The 23,455-nt window shown below is 41.1% G+C and overlaps 1 protein-coding gene and 1 pseudogene across 4 annotated transcripts in view; one reads left to right on the top strand and one right to left on the bottom strand.

The window, feature by feature from the left end:
- SOCS6 (suppressor of cytokine signaling 6) overlaps positions 1-23,455 on the top strand; it is an 828,170-nt gene that overhangs the window by 167,813 nt on the left and 636,902 nt on the right. The gene's annotated exons all lie outside the window — the stretch shown is intronic.
- Positions 20,729-21,902, bottom strand: LOC123787537 (dnaJ homolog subfamily A member 1 pseudogene; annotated as a pseudogene).

Raw genomic sequence — 23,455 nt, 5'->3', positions numbered from 1 at the left:
TAACGACTGCGCCACCCAGGCGCCCCTCTTTTTATTTTTTTAAAAAATGCCCTGAACTTTCTGCTCTTCCAAAAGAAGAGAGATTTTTTTTTTTAGAAGAAGCTAGGGAAATATTTATACTTGCATTCACCTTTGTGATGGAATTTTAACCAGATGACACTGTTGCAAATAAATCTTCTAAAAAGAGAACAGCTAGAAAAAATTGCAACTGGATGTGCACCTAATGTTTCTCTAACAGGCCGTTAAACTGGATTCTATAAATCAACTATAATGATGGTTTTTAAATCTCCATCTTCTCCGGGTCCATTTCTTTTTATGATTCTACCGTCGGCTTCTTTGGTGGCTCCCGGACTCCGTCTCTTTTCCACATTCTTTTCGTTTTGTATCTGCTTTATTCTGTAATTTGAACTTGAATCGCAGTAAGTCACGCTCCTCACCTGTTCTCTGCTCTTTCTCCTTTTGGGTTTGCATTCGTTCTTTCACTGCTGCGTCTTCGGTTTCCTTCCTAAAATATTTTATACACACGGAACTTTTATCTCAAGTACTGAGAACTTCTCTGACTTGAAGGCTTTCTTGATTTCAGAGTAGGATCCAAAAAGGGTTGAGTTGGATGGAATCTCTGGAGTAAGAAGTCTGTGATTACATATGTTATGTTAAACTTTGATTTGTGAACATCAAAGATGATCAGCAGTACAGGGAAGAGATTTGAAAAATAATTCGGGCTCTTTTGCCAGAGCCAGAATAATATCTGTGAGGAAGGAGTTTCATCTGTCTTGGTTAATTAACACTTCCCTTGCTGGCTCATTTTGCATGGTCATGGCATTGAGGAGCGTCAGAGACATAAATATTGTTACGTTGGAGGGCGGTTGTGGGAATGCTTCAGTTGCTGTGTATATGCTTATTTAGGATTTTAATTCAGCTTTTGGTATGTTTCTTATATCTGTACATATGTTCAACGCTGCCTCAGTTTTTGGACTTAGTGGTGTCTAGAGAGTGTGTCTATCTAAAATTTTGCCTCTTATTTTTCTGGGAAAGTAAGCATAGTTTAATGAGTATTTTTTTTTTTTTTTTTTTACATATAAAGGTTTATTTATTTACGAGAGAGAGGGAGAGCAGGGGGAGGGGCAGAGGGAGAGAATCCCCAAGCGGACTCCTCACTGAGCGTGGAGCCTGCCGTGGGGCTCAGTCTCATGACCCTGAGATCATGACCTGAGCGGAAACCAGGAGCCAGTTGCTTAACTGACTGAGCCACCCAGGTGCCCCAGTTTAATGAGTATTTTGATGTTCTGGAAAATTTCCATCTTTTCCTATTTGATCACTTGCACATTATACTACATACATACATTTACCACTATTTCAACTGTATTTCTATGAAAGTAACGCTTGCCAGTGAAAAACCAAGAATATAGAAGTCCTTTCCAAAGCTTTAGTTATTGATGACTGGGTGCCTGTTCTTCCCAACTTTTTTCTTTGTCCCTAACATGTTTCTTAAACTTTAGTAGGCATCAACATCTGTTGGAGGGGGTCTTGTTAAAACAGACTGCTGGAGCCCACCCCCATCCTGATTCAGTATGTCTTGGGTGGGGACTGCTTGATTTTAACCACCTGCATATGGTACTTTGATCGAGTTTCTCAAAAGTTTCCAGGTGTTGCTGATACTACTGGCCTGGGAATCAGACTTTGAGGGCACTGGTCTATAAAATGTTACATATTAAGTTTTTTCCTAATTTTCTCTCACCAAATGTATCCTAGTGGAGGCATCTAATTAATTTTGTAGTTAAGAATGTAGCTTCCAGGGGCGCCTGGGTAGCGCAGTTGTTAAGCGTCTGCCTTCGGCTCAGGGCGTGATCCCGGCATTCTGGGATCGAGTCCCACATCGGGCTCCTCCGCTATGATCCTGCTTCTTCCTCCCTCACTCCCCCTGCTTGTGTTCCCTCTCTCGCTGGCTGTCTCTCTGTCACATAAATAAATAAAATCTTAAAAAAAAAAAAAAAAAAAAAAAAAGAATGTAGCTTCCAAAGTCAAATTGCCTACCTTGAAATCTTGGCTTTGTCAACAATAAAAAACTATTACTATTGTTATAATTATAGAGTGATGTACAAATATGATCTAAGAATTACATGCATGTAGTTAAAAAATCATATGGTACACAGGCATTTATAATGAAAAGCAACATCCTCCCCTTCTCTAATTCCCGTTCTTAGAGGGAAAAATCTTTAACCTTATTAACCTGTTCTCTGGTATCTACCTCTACATTGCCGAATAATATGTTTCAATTATTATTTCTTGATTGATTAATTTTATTTATTTATTTTTAAAGATTTTATTTATTTATTTGACAGAGAGAGAGACAGCCAGCGAGAGACGGAACACAAGCAGGGGGAGTGGGAGTGGAAGAAGCAGGCTCCCAGCGGAGGAGCCTGATGTGGGGCTCGATCCCAGAACGCTGGGATCACGCCCTGAGCCGAAGGCAGACGCTTAAGCGCTGTGCCACCCAGGCGCCCCTGATTCATTAATTTTAGACATGTTTTGTGAGGAGTCCTTGAATCACAATACCAAACACCTCGACCTCTATTGCAGAGTAATCGCATTACTGTACTTAGTTTTTTTATTGTTTTTAGACTCTAAATAATATTTTACCTTTTTATTTCTTGCTTCATTGGTTATACACAGTATCTCTTGATGCCTCACTTTGTGGATGTGGACACCAATACATTATTCTTTCAGCTCTTCTTACTTGCTTTCGACTTTTGTTTTCCATAATTTTATGTTGTCCACATAACCTTTCATTCTATTCTGTCACGATAATTGTCTTCTTTCCTTTGCTATTTTTTTAAAAAAAAGATTTATTTATTTGAGAGAGAGAGTGAGTGCATGTGGGTGAGCGGGGGAGGGGCAAAGGGGCAGATGAGGGAGAGAAGAAGACTCCCTGCTGAGCATGGACCCCCCCCCCCCCCCGCCCCCGGCCACATGGGGCTCAGTCTCATGGCCCTGAGATCATGACCTGAACCGAAATGGAGAATCAGATGCTCAACCGACTGAGCCCTTCAGGCGCCCCCTCTTTGTCAAGATTTTGATAAGAGCTTGAAAATAAAAGAGCTGACTCGGTCTATGTATTCGTTGCTCATTAGAGGGCCATGTACAATGACGGTGTTTTCTTTATTTTTGAACTTTGTTTTACATGGGATTCTACTGCCTTTTTTTTACTTGCCTATTTGCCTTTATTATAGTCTCATTGTCAAATAGATCAGTATAATACCCTTTATTTTCTTGATTTCTCCTTTGTCCAAAGACCTCTGTGAGTCCTTTATCATTTTTGCTCTGAGTATAGGTGACTGCTCTGTGGGACTGCTCCCCTTCGATGGGTCTCCTCTGCTGGATCGACTCTTTCCTGCATCCCTGATTTCCTCTTTCTCGGCTCAGTCCGTCCTTTTGCTGAATTACGTCTTTAATTCACTTTCTAAGAAGGAAACTAATACTCTGAGTCCTGGCATGTTTGAAAATGCCTTCCTTTGGCATTTAGGATCAACCAGGTGGTTGACGTGTATAGATATTTCTGTTGAGAATGATTTTCCCATCAGAAATGTGAAGAAGTCGCTATATTATCTACCATCCAGTATTAGTGATGAGAAATTTGATTCTCTTTCCTTTCTGTGTGAGTTTTCCTTTATTTTCTGTGGAAGCCCTTACTATCTGCTCTACATTCACACATTCTCTGTTATCTCTGGAATCTGTTAGTTCGATGAAAAACAAACTGAATTTCTTCTCTGATTTTATTTAATAACTTTCATCTCTTCTTCTTTTCAGTTTTCCTATGAGCTGTCCTTTATCTTCTTCCTACCTTCCTACTGAGGTTGTTGGCAATAATTTAATATTAATAATTATGAATAATATATTTAATTTCTGAGTGTTTTTTGATTCTCTGATTTTCCCTTTTTCATAGAAAATTATTTGTGGATGGAATATCTCCTTAGAGGTCTTTGAATTAGACTTTTAAAAAGTTCTCTTTCCTGCATTATCTTTTTTTTTGTTTTTGTTGTTGTTGTTTTAATCCTGGGGTCTTTTCATTTTGTTTTTTTAAATCTTGGTTCTTATGTTACAGGATTTCCTCGAATGTCTGGTGATGCTCTTGGTTGCCTACTTGTGTTTAAAAGTGAATAAAAGTGAGACACTAACAAACTGCCCCAGGCTACATGGATTTGTTTCTGATCCATTCTAAAATGCTAAGAAACAGATAGCTCCCTTAGTGCTGTGCCCACTGTAATGGGTGTCCTGGTTCTTCCCAACATTGTACCCAACTGGGGGAGGAGGCTGGGAAGAGCATCTTTTTTTGTGGCTTGTCTTATAAAAATAGGCTGCCACGTGTTTTTCACACAGGAGTTGGGGGTGGGATGAGGACCAATTTTTACAGGCTATGTTTATTTCCATGTCTCCTGCCCCTACTTTCCTGGCACTTTTGAGTCTTGAATTTCCCCAGATTGGCAACTTCCAGACTGTACATCTTCTAGGTTGTAGTTTTCCTGCTGGGTCTCATCACTCACATCCCCTGCATCTGTACAGTCTTGTAATCCTGTGCAAAATATCTCTCATTAAAGGAAAAGAAATTGTTATGGCTCTTTCTTATTCATCATCCTATGACATCTCAGGAATAGAGGCAAAAAGCATATTTTCAACCTGTGTCCAAAATATAAAATATCACATATGAAAGTTTATATCCAAGGTATGTCGTATCTTATTGTAGTGAAATTTCATGATTTAGAAAGAATTGTGTTTGGGCCAGATTTTAAAGGTAACGGGAGACTTTTGTTTGTGAATTACTCTACAGAATGAGCTTTCTGTCTGCAGCTCTCTGACAAAATCCTTCTTTCATTCCTGTCAATGGGAGGAGGATGGGAGGTGTTTTTACGTGGAACGTGTGCTAGGTTAGTGCTGTCTGATAGAACCTTCCATAATGAGAGGTGTTCCGTATCCGTGCTGTGGTCCACTATGATCTCCACCACCCCAAGGGGGCATGGAGCACTTCAAATGTGGTTAATGCTGCTGAGTAACTACATTTTCAATTTTATTTCATTTCAGTGAATTTAAATTTAAATAGCCACATGTGCCTGGTGGATACCAGGTTGGACAGGCCATTCCAGATCATCGGGTTATTGTTTGTCATGAGAATTTCCTTAAGTAGATTGTTTTTTTATAACATGAGAAGTTTTCATTTCCTTAAGATACTTACATGTGTTTGTTTTGAGCCCATCAGAGTATTAGTTCCCTAAAGGCAGGGACTTGGTCTGTATCAGTCCCTCTTGTATCTTCCGTGCTCATCATGGAACCTGGCACACAGGACGTGCTCAGAAATACTTGTTGCCTGACTGAACAGAGAATGGAGAAAGGTAAAATGTTTAGTGGGCATGTAGATATGAGCTGTATCAGGCCGGATCGAGGTGGAGACTTAAGACTAGGATTGAGTCGTAAAGTTCCATCTCTTTCCACTCCAAAATGTCATTTAACATGAGTCTTTATGCTGCTCATAGAAACACTTCAAGTGCAGCTTTTCTTTTACCTGGATGGCACATTTGCCCTTTTCTTTGTCCTCCTTATTACTGAGCTAAATCTCTACATTCTTGCAGATTCCGCCCAGGTGTCACCGAACTCCCCAAAGTATTCTTGACTGTTCTCGCCCACTTCCCCCCGCCGCAGCCCCCTCTCCCTGGGGCTGGGGTCTGCGCTGCTGCTGTCTGCGGTGCTGTTAGCACACGGCTCAGCACGCCCCTCACCCTGCTGCAAGCCGTGGGAAGGCAACACCGAATCCTGTTCTGCTCTGGTTCCTGGCATCATACCTGAGAAGTGTGGGCATTCGACCAACTACCTTGTTCATATTAATTGCTGAACTGTACTGTTGCATATCATACTTATGGCCCAAAAAGTAAATATTTAATATATCAGTGTGTTTGTGGCTGTGGTTATGATTCACTTAATTTTAAATGTTGTTATCAGAGGTTGAGGAAAAGGGCCTTTCTTGTTTTTCTTTTTTTTAATCATATATTTGGTATAGTTAAAAAATGTGGATAAATGCCAAGGATTCATAACTAATAAATTGCATTAGTCCTCATCCATGTAGTTAACCAAAAAGGATTGAGCTTTTATCGAGACAGCATTACTTTGTCTAGGTGTTGTTTTTTTTTTTTTTTTTTTTTTTTTTGGAGGCAAGAGTAGAATGCTAAATGCATGTGCTTTCTGGGTAATTGTGCGGCTGACATAAAAGGCTGCTGCAGGTCTGACGGGCTGCTGTGTTTCAGAGCGCTAGGACAGATACCATCTCCTTCCATGGTGTTGGCATGTCTGTGAAGCACATTTCAGCAAAGCAAGTAAATGCGGATAAACCGTCCCTTAGTAAGATCAGGAAAGAGGCAAATAACCGAGTGTTTTCTTTAACATGAGACATGCAGAGACACATGGTCCCAATAACAAAACAGCTAGGATGTTTTACGCCCTTCTAGGAGAGAGGGAAAGAAAGACACGGAAACTAGTGATTGTCATAAGAAATGCTGTAAGGAGATTAAATATCAGGGCCCAGAGAAGTGCTTCTGACCATGATGTCCTGGAGCCACCAAAGCAACATGAGGGGAAACAGCTTGGGGATGGTAGGCAGAGTTTTTGGGGCAGGTGCATGCCTGATGCAGGGACAGGTGTGCAGACCTGAGTGTCTCTACCTCTGCCCAGGAATCTGCAGGTGTCATCCGAGCCCAGCAAGGTGGTCCTTTTTTTCTGGCCTTCTGGGTGAGCTAATGCCCACCTTGGGTGACCGTGTATCCTGATCCTCTGCAAAAGGCAACGACATCCACTGGTCTTAGAAGATGGAGTGGCTCGGGTCTGTCCTCTCTGGGGACCCTGATGACATACCGAACTATATAGCTGAATACACAGGTGAATTTGTGAAGGATATCATGGTTTAGACAGGGGTCAGCATACTCTTTCTGTAAAGGGGTATGTATGAGTTTGCTAGGGCTGCAAACGTACCACAGACTGGGTGACTTGAACAACAGGTGTATTTTCTCATGGTTCTAGAGGCTGACAGTTCAGGGTCAAAGTGCTAGCCAATTCAGTTACCAGTAAAACTTCTCTCCTTGGCTTATAGATGGCCACCTTTCTGCTGTACCCTCACATGGGGCTTTCCGCTGCATATCACCTGAGTCTTTATGAATAGGACACCAGTTTACCCAAATCTCTACTTAGATCCAGTGAGACTGGTGCCCACCTGACAGCCTCATTTAACTTAATCACCTCTTTCAAGGTCCTGTCCCCAGTGCAGTGACATTCTGAGGTATGGGGGATTAGGACTTAAACATACGAATTTTTGGGGATACAGTTCAGCCAGTAACAGGATAGATGATAAATATTCTGAGCTTTTGCAGCTACTCATCTCTGTCATGGTAGTGTGAAAGCTGCCTCAGGCAGTATGAAAATGAATGAATGTGGCTGTGTTCCAATAAAACTTTATTTATGGACACCGAAATTTGAATTTCGTACAGTTTTCACACATCACAAAATCTCCGTTTCATTTTTTTCAACCATTTAAAAATTTAAAAACCTTTCTTGGCCCATAGGCTGCCTACAAATCGGCAACAGGCCTGATGTGACTCGTGGGTTGTAGTTTGCTGACCCCTGAAATGGGAGAGATGTTTCCGTCGCTCTGTCAAATGAAATGCTCTCTGTCTGTCTCTTGAGCTGAGTGGATTTATGTGAGAAACTTAAATCCTGACAGGTATTTTCATAGAGGATTCAGCCTGCTGTGGGCACGTTTTGCTCTTGGCTGGGATACCCTTGGACACGGCGAATAGAGCCATCTGTCACCGTGAGCGTGTTGACAAGGCCCTCCCTGCCAGCGCTGAGGACAGGAAATACGCACACACTCCAGCAAGTGCAGGGGTGAATGGTCCCTGGTCAGTTCCCACAGCTTTTGCATCTACCATCCTCTGCTACTTGGGGCTTGAATTAATTCCAGTAACATGGGGCAGTGCCCGTGGCTGGGGTGGGAGCAAGGAGTCCAGGCCTGGGACGGAAGCCCGATGCCTCCCGAGGGCCGGGTCTGCCCGGGGAGCTTGCTGCCAGGTCCCCGTGAGAAGAGCCGGGGGCATCAGCGGGTCGTGTAGAGTGCTCAATTTCGGTCTAACGCCGTTTCCGTCAGACTCCTCCTGTGAGGGCCCCTCATCCAGAACATCACAGAGCAGCGTTCTTATCGGCCTGAAAATGGCCTCTGCTAAAGGTTTTAGTCGGGGTCCCATCCCCCTTCATTTCCAGTACAAGCCCTCTCCCTCAGAGCAGACGTATTAACGGAGAAGTGCCTGGTGAAGGTGAGCGAAGGCTGGAATGAGACACCGAGGGCAGCCTTTCAGCCCGCGCCCACCGCGCCCTCTGCCGGTCCCGCGCCGCGGAGAAGCCGGGGCTCCTTGGTTCCTGTGCGGCCGTGTCCGGCGGGCCCTCCGACCGCGCAACCGGGCGGGTCTGGTCGCTTCGGTCAGAGTCTTGAGCAGAGTTCGGCGGCTTGCGATCACTTTTGATTACCTCCTCGAACACCGAGTGAAACTGCAAAATATATTTAGCTCTCTGAGGCTGGTAGAAATAGTCAGAGATATTTTTGGAGATTGCCCCTTGCGGGGGCCCTCAAAGCCCTGGTCAGGAGGGAGCACCCGCACCGTGGGCTTAGGGCAAGGCACTGCCGGTTGTACCCATGCACCGCGGGCTGCATGGAACAGGGTCTGCAACTGAAGCTGGAGCAGGAGGCAGGCCGAGAGGACTCGCCATGGTGTCTGAGGGGCGCCGCAACACAGCCCCTGTGCTCCATGCAGATCCACTCGTCTGAGCGTCACACGGTTCCCTGCACAGTGGTGGCCAGCTGCAGTCTCCAGGATGACTCAGGACAACTGGGTCAGTAGTAGGAGACACGAGAGAACCCACTGCCACGGCTGCTGTCGGGTCCATGTAACGGAGAGCACCAGCTTCCTCTCTGTGCCCATTCTCATTTCCTCCATCATCAGCCTACATTTTGGCTGCTCTGCCCTAAACAGGTCGGGTGATCCAGGGTTTATCCCTGGGCACCGGGACAGGGGAGCTGCGTTCTTTTCTTCCTCTTATCAGGATTGGCTGCAGCAAGGGACACTTCACTGGGTTAAGAGCACAGAGGGCAGCCGAGGGGCCTTTTTGTCCTGACCCCCAGCATGAGGAGATAACATAATTAGGTGGGAGTTGTAGCTTTCGATATCGTAGAGCTTCGCTGTGTCCTCTAGTGGAATGACCATCATGCTGGGAAACAAGACCTCTAGTCAGACAAACCTGAAGGTTATTATAGGGCTGGAAAGCACAAATCCCCCAAGTGGGTCTTGAGGTAGGTCAGTCTGGCTTCACCACCTGGCTCTCAGGCGTGTTTCGGCCGTGGAGGGCACAGCAGTAAGCACTCATCTTTGGTTTAGTGCCTATGCTACACCCTGGAGGATGAAGCCAGTGTGGGAAGCCCCATTGGCTTGCTGGATCAGGAAATCCCGAGAGGACTGCTCTACCGACCCCCAAGTTATTCTAGGAATTCCATATCCCTCCAAGAAGCCATAAGCTCAGTGCATTCAACCCACCTAACCCAACTCTCTCTGTGTCGATGGTCACGAGCACAATGCTGTTCATAGGAAGATGGTAGCTACTTCCACCTCGTCCAGAATGGCACAGCTTTGCAAAGCACACACAACCATGGAATTCTGGAATTAAGGAGGCAGCTAGAGCTGAGGAGAAATCCCCCCCTGCCAGCCTGAATGATTCCACTGTGAAAAAAAAAAAGGTGATAGCATCATTTCCTGATCAGGTATTCTTAATGAATGTTAAGTAAGTTCTGTGACTTTGGTTGTCAGAATAACAGAGTGTCTGTTAAGTTCTTATATTTAACACATTTACAAAGTGCTTACTAGACACCAGGTACTCTACCTGCCTGATTTTCTCAAGAAAGAATTAAATATCTAGACTTGGGTACCAAGAAAATCCAAAATACATCTACAGAATAGTGTGACTTTCATTTCTTGAGAACACATTCAAAGAAAGTACAACTACGGATTTCCTAGAACACAACTGTGTGAATAGTCATGGGACAACTAGAAATGATTTATCAACAAGTAAGCTGAGGAATCAAGAGCCACTCAGAGCTATTTATGTATTCTTTAATGTTCAGTGACACAGGAAATATCCACACATAGGGTACATTTTCCATTAACTTGCTTTTTTGTATTGTTAAGTCGTTCTTGTTTGTTTTCTGTTTTTTTATAAACTTTCCTCTATTTTTTGGTCATTGCTACCAGATGATTTAAAAAACATGCTTTTTTTTTTTTTTTTTTTCCAGTTGGCTCTGGTTAATTGCCTAATGGAACTGAAAAATTCATATCAAAAGGAAGTATTTTTCCCTCTTATCCTGCTTGTGCTCTAATATCTATGTCAGCATTTCTGTGTAAGAAAAATAGGCACTGTACAGATGAATAGGTAACAAATTGGCTCATTATGTGAGGACAAAACTTAAAAAGAAAGGATTGAGTTGCATTAATTAAATATGAATCATTGCTATGAAAATGAATCCAAGGGAAGCCATTGTTAGAAATCTCCTGGGAACCTGCTCTTCAGAAAATATGTGTGAGAAGAGTCAGAATCCAGTGTGGAGGGAAGTGTCTCTTTATGGAGTCTATTTGTATGGATATTTTGAAAAGCTAGATTAACTTGTTATACACTTATCATTTAAATCTGTAAATCTAAACTCAGTCTGAATTCTCTAAAAATATCACAGATGCATGAAACTACCAAACGGGTGTGCCGTAGCGTGGTGGGCTAAAAATTTTGAAACGCCTCAGGACTATAAATACTCCTACTGTTTTTGAATGGTTGAAATAGCTTCTGGTATTGTAGTTATGGTGTGCGAGGCTCATTCAAATATAAAGAGTATGAGGATTCGGAAGGTGTTACTTAGGATTGCTGAGATGCATGCGTGTATGGGTAATTACTTGAATGGCAGTACGATATGCTGGCCAACTGTAATTGTTTTGACTTTGGCAGCATTTTACTGTAAAAAGTGGTCAAATGAATCACTGCTTACAGTTTTCATTGACTTTTTGGGGGAAAAAGACAAGTCTCTTTATTGCTATTGATATTTTACTTCGGATGAAATATTTCCTACACTATCAAGTACTCTCAGATATAAATTCGGAGAAAACCTTGTTAGCTCATTTAAGGATCAATCCATTTTTCAAATTTATAGAGTATCCATACATTTGGTGATAGATTTAGGACAAAATAAATGAAGTTAAACAACCAAACAAATCTTCATGTATTTTTTATTTAAAATCCGAGAGAACGCTATTTTTCTTTCTGCCCTCTCATGTTCTGCCCACCTGTGATGTTCAGGTTTAACTCTACTTCTTGAGCTGGGGTTTTCTGTTGTTTCCTAAATGACCACCAGTCCAGCAACTTCAACCAGTGCCCATTTGTGACCCTGGTTCTGAAGGGCAACCATGCTGGGGGCCTATCTGCTTTCTCCACTGAGGGTCTCACAGAGCTGGAAGCAAAATACCGGCCAGAGGAAAGCCCGGGTACTCTTCCAACCTCAGTGATTCTTGGCAGAATTAACTTCCTTCTTGGGCTTTCCTTGTGGCCCCCTCCATCTTGGAGCCAGCAAGGTTCCCATCTTCCTCGTGCTTTGGATGTTGGCTGCCTCTTTCTGACTTCTACCTCCTCAACAGGGAGAAAGCTCTGCTTTCAAGGACCCCTGTGATTACGCTGGGCCCACTCAGATATTCTAAGATGATCTTCCTACTTTAAGGTCAGTTGATTAATACTCTAAATGACATCTTTGGCCATGTAACTCATGGACATGACACCAGGGGAAGAGGGTGAGGGTCACTGGGGCCCCAAATCTGCCTACCAGACTAGGTTTGTCAGTTTGGTGCTTTTTGAATGAATGTGTTTGGGTTTAAATATGTAGCTGACTTTTACGAATTGCCCATAAATATCTGACTAGAAGGTGTTTTCACTGTTTTCTATATAAGTTAGATATAACTTACTAATTCTGTTATTTAAATACTGGCTTGTTTTTTATCTACTCATGTTAGGCTTTAGACTTGGTTTAGGATCTTCTAATACTAGCTTATTGCTGCTTATTTCTCCTTGTATCTCCTATATTTTTTGTTGTATAGATATTGGAACCATGCTATTTGGAGCATAGATATTCCTAAACTGTCCTCATGCTGAATCGTACCTTTTGGAATTTGTAGTAGTTGTCTTTGCTTTACTATTCTTCTGTTTGTTTGTTTGATCTTGCTATGTTTCTGGCTCTGTATTTCATGGGCTCTCCTAATAGGGTCATGATTTCTCTCTCATTTTCTTTCTCTTTCTTTGACTTTGTTTCATTTTTATTTTTATTTTTTTATGCTCAATCTTTTCAGTTCCATTTAGATTTTTCTTTCATATGCAGTTGTTTATGTTTTGTTTTGGAACAAAAAACATTCTTTTTTAAGTTGTTGGGTTTGGCTCATTTACATTTATTGGTATGACAGAAGTTTGGCCTTAGTTTTTTAATATATGTATTTTCTGGCTTTATAGAAATTAAAAAGTATATCTGTGTTTCTTTGTGTTTTTGTTTTGTGTGTGCATGCATGTGTGTGTGTGTGTTGTATAGTATTTCTGATAATATAGGTTTGTATATCTGTGGTTTCATTTCAGGGGTTGTTATATTTTAAATTCGTCATACAATATTTGGTGCAGATTTTTCTGTTCTTTGGAAACATTTTTTTCTTTTTCTGGTGAATATTATTCATCTGTTAATAATGGATTTAAACATATCTTCTATTTTCTTTTCTGTTATTGCATCTTTGCGTTGATACCCTGCCAGTTCCCTGCATTTTATGTACCTTTGAGTGAATAGGGCTTTCCTGGACCACCTACTTGCAAGGTTCCTGTGGGATATTAGATAAACCAGAGCAGAATTCCATTCTAGTTGCTTTTCTTTCCCTCTGCTTTGGAAAACATGACTTCTCTGTATCTATATCTCATCTGGTTTTGAAACAGATGGGTGCATCCAATGGGTGTTTTGTTTTTTTGTTTTTTTTGTTTTTTTTGCCACTCAATCTACATCTCACAACCATGGTGGCAAAAATGGGGTCTAACCTTTGCCATGAGCCTGTGTTTGTACTTTTGGAAGCATAATGTCTGTGCTCCCTGAGCTATGTTGCCTTCTGCATTGCTCCCATCCTATCTCAGGATTTCTTTCCAGTGCTTACCTGTCATCTGGGGTCTACAGTTTATGTGAGTCACTTTGTATCCCTGAAAATGGATGTTTAGGAGGAAAAAGAAAGATCCTTGCTGATTTATGAGCTGTGTTCATACTGGCATGATGGTAGGGGGATGTGAAGGTCTCTGGAGTTTTAAAATTTGGGGTATAGTTCTTTGTGTGTGTTATATTTTGCAAATATTTTCTCCCTGACTGGGCTTGTCTTTTGTGGTGGAGATTACAGTTTTTATATAGTTAGATTTATCCTTTTTTCCCTTTATTGCTTGTCTGCCTTGTATCTGTTTAAGGTAGGTTTCTGGTTTTCCCCGAGATTATGAGCAATACACCTGTTTTCTCCTCTGCTGCCAGAGTTTTGTTTTTCACATTTAGCCCTTTAATATGATGGGAATGGAAATGTGACTAATGTGATGCAGGGATCTAAATATAGTTTTTTTTTTTTTTTTAATTTATATCCTATTGTTCCAACACTGCATGGGCAAATTGAATAGTACATCCTTTCCCACTACTTTGAAATGCCACCTTTTAATATTTTCAGCCCTAAATAACTGGGATTGCTCATGAATATTTTCTTTGGTTCTATTGATCTATCTATCATTTGTGGCACCTTTACTCCTGCTGTTTAATTTCCTATAGATTTATTTTTATCAAGAAAGTATCCCCTCCATTGTCAAAATTCTTTGCCATTCAAGTTGTATTTTTCTTTTACATGTCTTTTCGCATCAGCTTGTCAAGTTTTGAAGAGTGCTGGAAGCATTAGGATAAGTTACTGAATTTGCATTGAATATATAAATTAAGAGAAACGATCAGCAATATTGGTATTGAGCCACTTCATAGAGGAATGGCTTTCTTGCTTTACTTATTCAGCTGGTCCTACAGAAACATTTCAGAATGTTACCCTCTAGATCTTGCACATTTCTTGAAAAATTTATTCATAAGTGTTTTGTAATTTTAAACAATTTTATGGCTCCTGTGAACAGAATTTTTTGTTGTTTTGTTCATGTGGCTGTTGCAAGTATAAAGGAATGGTATCGATTTTCCTTTTGTTAAGATTGTACGCAGCCATTTTTATGGTTTCAGTGTATGTGATTCTTCAGAGCTGGAATGTTTCTGTGCCACTTCTCTATATCTTACCATTTAAGAGTTAGCTGAATTCTAGCCTCCTTCACAAATGTCTTGCCTGAGAACTGTTTTCTTTTTTTTTTTTTTAAAGATTTTTATTTATTCATTTGACAGAGAGAGAGACAGCCAGCGAGAGAGGGAACACAAGCAGGGGGAGTGGGAGAGGAAGAAGCAGGCTCCAGCAGAGCAGGGAGCCTGATGTGGGGCTCGATCCCAGAATGCCGGGATCACGCCCTGAGCGGAAGGCAGATGCTTAACGACTGAGCCACCCAGGCGCCCCTGAAAACTGTTTTCTTTAACAATTTCCCTTTTCTCTGGAAAGACCCAGTCTCTTGACACAATTAAGGTATTCGTGCTATCTTTATTGTTTCTTAAATGTTTTGTTTTCTTTCTGGATGATAAACTGAATGAGGACGACCACATTTCAAAATTATTCGCTTTACACATGTGATGTAGTGATGAGATGGTGATTATCAGTAAATACTTGATCTACTAACAATTCTTCTACCCATATAACAGCTATTATTTTAGCATGTTAATTATCATATTAGTTGGTTCTTAAGATTTTAAAAAGATTTACAAATAACACATGCTTTTTAAAAGAATTTACTTTTCCCAGCTTTTGAGGAGTCATTCAATGATAATAACCCAAGACAACCATTCCCCAGCTTCACAGTGGCTTTTATGGGAAGAATTTTGGTATGAGCAAAATTTTCAGAAGTCCGTCTCTTTAACCACACATTCTCATCCAAAAAAAGTGAACAAGAGTCATGGGTTGGAAGCTGTTCAATTGCTTGTGCAGTGTCATTGGTGCTGGATGTCATCCAGCCTGGAGCATTTGTCCGTATAAGAAGGGGAGGTTTATGAGTCTGAGACTAGGGGTCAGATATTGCCCATTCCCATTATTTACAGTCACACTGGAACTGAATTGGTTTGCTGTTTCTTTTCATTTAATAGTGTTTACATTGTGGAAATAAACTGGCAATAAACTTTCTTGACTATTTTTAATCTATCCAGTGAATTCTGCTTTCTCTGGAAAGAGAATGGCTATGTGGTTGATTTTGTAACCTCTGGTCCCATTCCTCCTCCCACCCCTGCTCCACGCTCCCATTTCCCAGTCCCTGTTCTCCATGCTGATCTGTTTGCCTGTAGCACTTGCTCAGCTGACTGCTTCTAGGAGACTGGCTATTTGTATGAGCCTACCTTTATATTACACTTGGGGGATTAATTACCAAGTACAAGCCTATAAAGAATCTGGAAGAATATAAAATGTTTTGGTGCAAGCTTAGCAGAAGGGAAGTTTGAATCAACTTCTCGTCATTAAATGATGGGGTTAGAAATCACACTTTACATGAGATTGGAAATGACTTTAAGACGTGTTTCTTTATTTTCTTCTGGAGGGATCATGAATATCTCATTCTGGTTCACTTTATGGGCATAAGGAATGTGAAATTAAATCCTTCAAATTACGATTCGTATGTACGTGTGAATGTATCATCTTAAACAAGGTCCATGCCTGATTTTTATATCTCAGAAGCTTTTTTTCTTACTATAAACATAAATTAATAGCAAGGTCACAGGGAGGTGGGTTACATTAAAGGTTGGGGGAAGAGTCCCAGAGGGTACCTGTTGCATTCTTCCCAAGAGCCTTGCAAAATAGGAGAGACTTTCATTCATCTAGAAAGAGAAAAAAGAAATAAAAATCTCCTGGATATATCTTCCAACCCTGTGTTAATGACTAGGAAACCCATCACTTAGGTATTCTCCATAGATATACCCCCAAAGGAGTTGTATGAGTTTGTGGGTAATCGAAATATTTTGTATAATATTTTCATTTTAGAATCAGAGTCTGGTGTGAATTTTATGCCCTTGCTTGACAAGCACACAAGGAGCTTGGGCCTGAAATTTGCATATTCTTGAATGTTCATGCTGGGCCTTGTAACTGAGATTTACAAGTATTCCTTTTCAGCTAGGCAGCCAGAAGTAGGAGCTCCTGGAAGTATAGCTTTGGGAAAAAAGAAAAAAAACATCCTACGTGACACACAATGAGAAGGACTAAGAGTTTTCTTCGCAGCCACACCACACAGGGATTTTGCATTCCTGTCGGGTTAAAGGGAGACCAAAACAAATGAGTGAGGCAAGCACATGGGGTGATTAGTAATTCTCTTCCTTTGGAGCTTCTGTGCCTGGCAGAGCCCCACTATTGAGCTGCATGCTACTTGCCGTATAACTCTTCCTCTTAATTGTCATGTTTATTTTTTTCAAGACTGGTTCAACCTCATTGTTATGCGGCTTGTTCTTTGATCCTTCTGCTGGAAGGCTGCTCTAGCATACTCCTCAGCCATGTGTATCCGTGGATGGAGAAGTAGTCCTTTCTCACAAGTGGTGGAATAACTAAGCTGGAGTATGGAGGAAGAAGTCTTTCCGGTTCTATATTGGAAACCGTCGAACTGCATGTGTTCAGGCAGGAGTGAAAACAGCATGGTTAATTCTTGGGACAGTCATACTCCCCACAGAGGTTTCCGTTGACTTCTGAGTGACCAGAGGAAAGGCTGCTGAGCCACCAAAGGGAACGGGGTCCACTCTGGAACAACCAACATTGTGCGGAAGTTAGAGGGGAAAAGTTACAGGTACAAAAGGGCTTTCCTCTTGTTCTTTTAAGCCAGTTCTGAGCTTTGATATAGGCTTTGCTGTCCGAGATTTTGTTAGTAGTCCAAAGGACAGTCCTATATTTGCCTAGGATAAAAATGAAGCTTCCTGTTAGGACACAGCGTTCTGTGTTTTCATCAAGCACCTGGTGATCTGATTCTTTTCAACTCTGCTCTCTAGACTACTATTTCTGGAAACCAGAACCATCTCAATAGGGTCCTAAGGTGTCAATCCTAACTCAGTGTGGAGGGCTACACTATTTTGATTTTCGTCAACCACTTTTCCAGGTGGGAGCTGGTGGGAACCCTAGGAGAAGTCCACACTTTCCCATTAGATATAAAATGCTTCCATTGCGCTGTACTCAGTTGGACATGCAAGTGGTAGGGTGATAGTCACTGAAATAGTCGACGGCATCAGACTGTGAGCATCTGTGTTAAAATCACATCTTGTTTATATGTGTTTCCCCTGGTGTCTCACATAGAGCAAACACCCAATAAGGATTAGTTTATAAATATATAAGCCCTCAGATAAAAAGGCAATAATGATTTTGTGTCGAGTACAAAGCCACCGTGATAAGTGTGAGTTTAATGGAAAATATGTAGCAAAATTTAGAAGTTTGAGCCTTATGCGTATACTAATAGTAAAACAGTAAATAAAGTGGGCATGTTAGCCTCCCCATTGTATCTAAACGCTAAGCTCTCCCAGGGTTTCTGAAGGCCAAGGTTGGATATACATGAGGACCACCTGAATGACAATAAGCAAAGGCTGTGTATTCAGAGCTTGCTCTAGTGCTAGGAAGAGGATTGGCCACCCTCCCTTGGGTTTAGCAGGGACTCAGAAGCAAGCAGGGGCATGGAGAGGCTCTATAGGGAGAAAGGGAAGGCTCCTGGTGTGCCCTGCGTGGAGGGTGTCAGCCCTGGGGAAGCTGCAGGTGGGCTAGCTGGATGCAAGGCATCCCATGTGATTGGTTCCAGGTACATATCTGGCTTTTTCCGAGTGGTCGTGAGGTGGATGTGGTCAACAGTTGGCGAAGCTGTCAGTCCTGAGCCAAGTCCTGGCTAGTTCGGGTGGATTACTGCAAGAGTTATTATTTGGCTTCTTGGACTGTGGCTCGAGATATGGTCTGACTTCCTGCAAGTCTGATGTGCAGATAGTAGGCTAGCTTTCAAGATTGGTTACTGCAGAGAGTGGGTTGGTTTCTTGGACTAGCTGCTGTAGGCTGGAGGCTAGAGTTCAATTTTTATGTATGGCCTGACCATCGTCCGCTTCTGTATTCAGTCTCTCACAGTTTTGAGAAGAGTCAGTCATGCTGAGAGTCCAAATATTTGAATCATATAGAAAATCCTTTACATTATAGGAATAGAATTAGCCAATTGTTGGTTTTTACAGACATACTTCATTTTATTGCACGTCAGTTTAGTGCATGTGGCAGGTACAGGTGGTTTGTGGCAGCTTTGCACGGAGGGAGTCTGTCGATACCATGTTTCCAACAGCATTTCCTTACTTGAGTCTCTGTGTCATATTTTGTTAATTCTCACAATATTTCACACTTTTTCATTATTATCATTTTATTTGTTATGGTGACCTGTGATCAGTGACTATGATTTACTGAAAGCTCAGATGATGCTTACCGGTTTTTAGCAACAAAATATTTTTAAATTAAGGTATGTTCATTTTTAGACAAATGTTGTTGCATACTTACTAGACTATAGCAAACTTTTATATGCACTGGGAGACCAAAAAATTCATTGGACTTGCTTTATCGTGATAGGCATTTTACTGCAATCGTCTGGAATCGAACCTGCAGTATGTCCAAGGTTTGCCTGTGTATAGAAAAGATCTCTGTGCTCACACAGCTTTCTAGCACTCTTGAAATGCAGTGATTCTGACCTTAATTTTTAGGCGCTGTCTAGGCCATAATTAGAAATGTTCAACTGAAAGAGAATTCTCCAAAGTGACGGTGAAGGAGTGCAATTTATTTAGCTTTGCAATTAGAACAAAAGTGATTCCTAAGAACAACAAGGATGATAAATCATTCCAGAGCACCATGTAGAAAGATACAAAAAGCGAGAATAGAAAACATCCTGGAAGAGAAAGTCCGGAGAAGTGCAGGTGCCCAGGGGTTACTGCAAAATGAATGAGTGCCTGGCAGGTCAGGTGTGTGATCCAACCCCACACCAACTGGAATTTATAAAGACCAGAGGAAAATTACAACAGCATAAGAAATAATTACAAGGGGAAGCCTTGATCAGATTAAAAAGGGTATAACAAGAAAATAGCTTGAAGTCTGAGGCATATCATAAAGCAGATCCTTTATCAAGGAAAATGCTAAAATGGTAGTATGCTTTGTAGAAAATACAGGTTTTGAGTATCGTCATTTGACTAACGATTGAGGGCTTCTCATTATGAAATAGATGAGAATCTTTTTTTTTTTTTTTTTCCTAGTGAGAGCTTTGAAGGAGCAAAGCAACTCCCAGTTCAGTGATGATCAAAATGACACCATATAATAGAAGAGGGACACAGAAAATAAACCTCCCCAGGCTTAGGGAGCTTTTAATTTCCATCCAGAAAATTGAGCTTTATCAGTGGATGCCATTGTCATTATAAGGCTGTTAGTTGCATTTGTGAAATTTCTGGATTAAGAAAATTGGGCCGGTGATTCTACATTTTTGTATCCACTTTATTTCATTTCAATACTGAATTACTTGCAAAGAGGATACTTTTTCTTTGGTAAGATGTATGAATAAATAAATAACAAAATCAGTCTCAGTTTTACTATAAAATCTTTTCTTTTAGTCTGTTCTCGATGCTATCACAAAGATACCATAGATGGCTTATAAAAAATGGAATTTTGGGGCACCTGCATGGCTCAGTTGGCTAAGCGTCTGCCTTTGGCTCAGGTCATGATCCCAGGGTCCTGGGATTGAGCCCCAGGTTAGGCTCCCTGCTCCGTTTCCCTGTTGGTGCTTTCTCACTCATTCTGTCTGTCTCTCTCTCAAATAAATAAAATTTTTAAAAATTAAAAATATTCATAAATAATGAAATTTTTGTTTTCATTTTTTAAGGTTAGAAGTCCAGGATTGGGTCTGGACATGGCTCTCTTCCTGGTTCGTAGATTTTGAGTCTGGACATGGCTCTCTTCCTGGTTCGTAGACAACCATCTCACATTGTCCTCACAATGTGAGTCAGAAAGGACAAGGGAGCTCTCTGGGGTCTCTTTTGTAAGGGCACTAATCCCATTCATGAGGGCTCCACCCTCATGACCTCATCACTTCTTAAAGGTCCCATTTCTAAATACCATCACATTGGGGGTGACCAACAGATATGGATTGGAGGGGGACACAGACATTCAGGCCATGGCACTCTCCAAATGTCTTCAAGACCTGGGTAAGAGAAAGCCCCAGATATTACAATATTATACATTGTTACCACTATAAATGTTACTATATATATTAAAGGAGATTTGGAAATCTCATTAAAAGTGTTACTATGTGTATTTTTTGTACTTTTGTATTTGAGTTTATTCTTCATTTAACTTTTAAAACGCTAGTGTAGTCGAGTATTAAAACAAAAACAATAGCAAATAGTGACCTATGGTTATAGTCCTTCACTCACTTCCTACAGCGTATAAAATGCCAGCAGTGTTATTCACTGGCCCCGTTAAGAAGTCTGACACTGAACACCACCCCTGGGATGATGTTCATCATCCTCATGTGCTTCCCCGTTGCAAAGGCGCTGACTTTCCTGATTTGGATCAAAGCCCAACAGTTCTACGTGGTCCATTTCATCAGTATCTTCTACTTCCTCTGTCTCAGGTAGGAGTTTTTCCAGCAAAGACAGCTTATCAGGAGCGAGAAAGCCATTCTCAGGAAAGTTTACCTTCAGTTCAACGATTGGGCGAACCTTCACTTACCGTCTACGGTCAACTAGCATGCCTTCGTTTAGCACACGCGTGGTATCTCCGTGCTTGACAATCTGAGCTGGATGAGAGGTGATGACGATGGTTTGGTTGTCAAGAGTAGATGTTGGCTTTTGAAAGCTGCACAGTGCTTCAATCAGCTGTATGTCCATACACATGAAAAAGTCTTCTCCTTGCTGAATAAAAGCATCATGGTCCTTCTGATCTAAAACAGTGATAATATTTCCTGGTTCCAGTCCTGGTTCTTGGTCTCCTTCACCACAGAATGTTATCTTCTGGCCATCTTTCACGCCTTTGTCAATATGAATGTCTAGAATCTTCTCTCAAATGATCTTCTATCCATTGCAGCTTTTGCATATATCTTTAGGCTTGATCTGTTCCCCATGGCCCTGGTGCTCCTTGCACACAGACTGAATTTGCTGAACCATTCCAGGTCCTATTTGATGAATTCTTATTTGCATTCCAGTACCTTGGCAATTGGGCCAATTCTACCACTCCTTTCTTACCGCCTTGGCCTTTGCATTTGTCACAAATTACATTCTTTTGCAGATTTCTTGTTGCACTATTAGGTAAATCTTCTGAGGTTACTGAGAGCTGATGCACCACATTTTTACCTCTCCTTTCTCTCTGCATCCTTCCTCCTCCTCCAAAGAACATATCAAAGATGTCAATGGGCAAGCCAGAACCACCACCAGCTCCACCTGCTTTAATTGCCTGTCCTCCTTTATCATATAACTCCCTTTTCTTTGCATCAGAGTACTTCATAAGCTTGAGAAATCTGTTTAAACTTCTCCTTCATGTGGTTTTTATCAGGATGGTACTGCAAGGCCAGTTTCCTGTAAGCCTTTTTCAATTCTCCCTGGGTGGCCTTGGGTTTGACCCCACAGCATCATAGTAGGAGGTTTCTTTCACCATTTTCTATAGCCGGTGAGTGGGCTGAGGCTGGTGTGGGGAGCGGAAGGAACACCCTGCTGGGCACAGCCCTGGCAGGTGCCACTCCTCCACTTCTCATGGAGCATTCTGGAAAGTTCCTGTTACTATGTGTATTAAAGGAGATTTGGAAAATACACATAGACAGAAGAAAAATACTAATGGATAATTTTATCATTCAAATAAAATCTTATTTAAAAAGTTTTGTTTTAAATTTTCTTCCAATATTTTTTCTTGAGTGTTATTTTTTAACATATGTTTTAGAATCAGTTTTTTTTTTTTTTTTTAAAGATTTTATTTATTTGAGAGGAGAGAGAGCAGGAGTGGGGGAAAAGGGCAGAGGGAGACCGAGAAGCAGATTTCCCACTGAGCAGGGAGCCCCACCTTGCTCAATCCCAGGATCCCAGGATCATGACCTGAGCTGAAGGCAGACACTTAACTGCTTGAGCCACCCAGGTACCCTTAAAATCAGTTTTTGTATTTTATTTTCTTCACCAAATAATCCTAACATGTGCAAGTTAGGAAAAAATAACATATTTCACCTTCTGTATTCCCTACCTGGAAGGGTAAATTGGATACCTTTGCTTTTGCTGAGTAGTTGGTGTTCTTGTTGTTTTGAGAAGAGTCCTTTTGAGTCCAGCCTGCTTTAGTTTGTAAGCTAACTTGGAATTTTAGATCTCTTACCTTGAGCTTTCATTGTTCTTAATTTTGGGAAGGTAGCTGGTTTAAAGTTATACATAAAGGTTTTGTTTTTGTTTTTAACTTCTAGAATTTCCCCCCTTCTTACACCTGCCTTTTTCCTATTTTTAAAACTATTTAATATGTCACATTGCAAGCACCCATAAGAATGGGCAGAATAATCCAATGAACCCCTGTGTTTGATCACCACCTCGAACCATCAGACTTTCATATTTGAGTTTGAAGCCTGTGGTAAACCTCTGTGTGGAATAAGTGAGAAATCCTGGAGGAGTGTTTTACATTCAGTAACAGGATTATTCCCCCAGTAAGAAACAGCAATCACAATGAAGTATTTTACTTTAAATCTTGATTAAGTCTTGTCTGTAGTTTTTGGTTCCTCAGTGTGGGTAATTGAGTCAGCTTTGGTGATGTTAGGTGGTGACCCTCAACAGGGTTTTTGTAGTTGGGTGTTTTATCAGAAACCCCCACCCCATAAAACCCTCTTTTTTAACTTTGATTTTCCTATTCTTTGGTCCTTAGTTTTGGTTCATTTCTCGATTGGCTAGAGGCAGTTTTCAGTATTTTTTTTTTTTATCTATAGATCATAACCTTTGAAACTCCTTAAATATAATACATGTTGCTCTATATTTTTTTTTTGATGGCATTTAGTGTAGAAGAAAATATATATAGAGAGAAAACTTGTTTTTTTTTCCTCTCTAGGTATCCTTTTTTAGTTGTTTGTTTTTCCTGTGCTGTGGATTAAAAAAAAAAAAAAAAATCCTTGCCATTAAAATCACTGTGGTCCATCTATTTTGTTTGTGTTGGCTTTGCCTGGAGTGTGGTGACCCTCTCTAAGTAGT

Source organism: Ursus americanus, chromosome 19, assembly GCF_024610735.1.
Source record: "Ursus americanus isolate L20-20 chromosome 19, mUrsAme1.1.p, whole genome shotgun sequence".
NCBI classification, from domain to species: Eukaryota; Metazoa; Chordata; class Mammalia; order Carnivora; family Ursidae; genus Ursus; species Ursus americanus.
Note: the sequence above shows the minus strand (reverse complement) of the source record. Positions and strands in the feature narration are given on the sequence as shown.